Source organism: Hipposideros armiger, unplaced genomic scaffold (genome assembly GCF_001890085.2).
Source record: "Hipposideros armiger isolate ML-2016 unplaced genomic scaffold, ASM189008v1 scaffold_452, whole genome shotgun sequence".
Taxonomy (NCBI): Eukaryota; Metazoa; Chordata; class Mammalia; order Chiroptera; family Hipposideridae; genus Hipposideros; species Hipposideros armiger.
This window is the reverse complement of record NW_017731802.1, coordinates 1,403,229-1,404,958: the sequence shown is the minus strand read 5'-3', so window position 1 is coordinate 1,404,958 and position 1,730 is coordinate 1,403,229.

The window sequence follows — 1,730 nt, the reverse complement described above, 5'->3', positions numbered from 1 at the left end:
TGGAAAAAAATCTGAGTGACCACTTTGCACAGACCTCAACCTGGGTTCAACTGTAACTCTGACTGCATTTAAAAAGTCCATGTAGAGGTTGTAGATATAGGCTTGATGGAACTAAAATAACATGGGGGAAGGCGTAGGGGGCATCAAGGTGTTATCTATAATGCTGAAGTATTGCCCGTTAGGGGAATATGTTTCTCTGTGGCTACAATGACCAATGTGGGCCATTTAATCAACATTTACAGACCTTCTACCATGGACAGAACAACAGATGCTTTAGGCAATACGAAAGAATTAGAAAATGGGGCATTTGCCCTGAAGGGCCTTACACTTTATTTAGGGAGACAGAACATCTACTGGAAAATACACAAACGAAATACCTATTATTATTGGACAAAGTGGCCACAAGAATTGAGGGAGTGCTCGCGGGAGAGTGAGCAGAACGAAAGTTGCATGTGGATGGCTTTTGGAATGATGTTGGCAAGATCCACAATTGGGGAGGGGGTAGGAAGAGGAACATTTGGGCAACGGAAATAAAATGAAAAACTTCAATCACAGCAACAAGAACCTTTTGGGAAGGTGTGTGGCTGTTGCAGGGGAAAGGTAGGAAAAAGCTGAGAATTAGCTTGCTTCATGCTGAGTAAGGGAACCATGGGAAATAAGGTGAGCCTGAGTGTGGGCGAAGGCCGACGTGAGGCTGCATAAGTGATTCCATGGGGAACCAAGACATGTAATTTCTCCAAGGTGTTAATATTAATTTATTAATATTACCATACCTCCACGTGTGAGTATTATGAAAGTCCATTATTCATTTATTATGTAAACGGACAATTTTGAGAGTGAAAGGTGGCTCTATTGATAATTACACGCCACTGGGACTGTCTCAGGCAAACTGGGTCATAGGGTCCCCTAACAATGATGTCATTCAAAAAAGAACTGAGGCACAATTTAGGTTATTCAGTTGTGCAAGCTATTCCTTCTACACGGTCCATCAAGAGAAGAATGAAACATTTGGGGGTTGGGAGGAGGGTGGAGAAGAAGGATAAAAAAAAGAACAGGAATGTTTACTGGGCATGCTCAGGATGTAGCTGTTGGACGTGGACATTGTTCTGTTTCCTCCCACTCGCCACTCGTTGAACTACCCAAAACCTAGATCATCAAGGCAAAAGGATTATTTACAGGCAGTGCAGTAGAGTAGAAAAAGCTCTGCCTTTGGAGCCAAGAAAATCTGGGATTGAATACTGACTTCAGTCTAGTTATTGGATCTTGGGTAAATCAGTTAAGCTGTTTGAGCCTCTATTTTCAGATACTGGTATGGTCATCATAACTTCATGGCTGTAGTGAAGATCAAATCATGAAATTATGTGTGGGGAAGTGTTTTATGTTGCCTTTGACCAACATGTGACAGATATCTACCCAAAAGGCATTCTTCTCTTTTTCTGTGAACAAATCCCCTTTTTGTCAGACATTGGGCAACTCTGGGGGTCAATGTTGTAAGCCAGTCATGGTAATTCCATTGCTCTTAGCAGAGACTGGTTCAGGAATGGGTGTGTAATACAAGCCTGGCCAATGGGACAAAAGAGAAACTGCAGAGGGAGTTTTTTGGGGAAAGATTTCCTTGCTCTTAAAAAGAGACCCGAGGGCCGGCCGAGTGGCGCGATGGTTAAGAGCTGGCTTGGGATGCCAGAGGGCCCCGGTTCGGATCCCACATATGAGGGCCAGTGACACTGCCC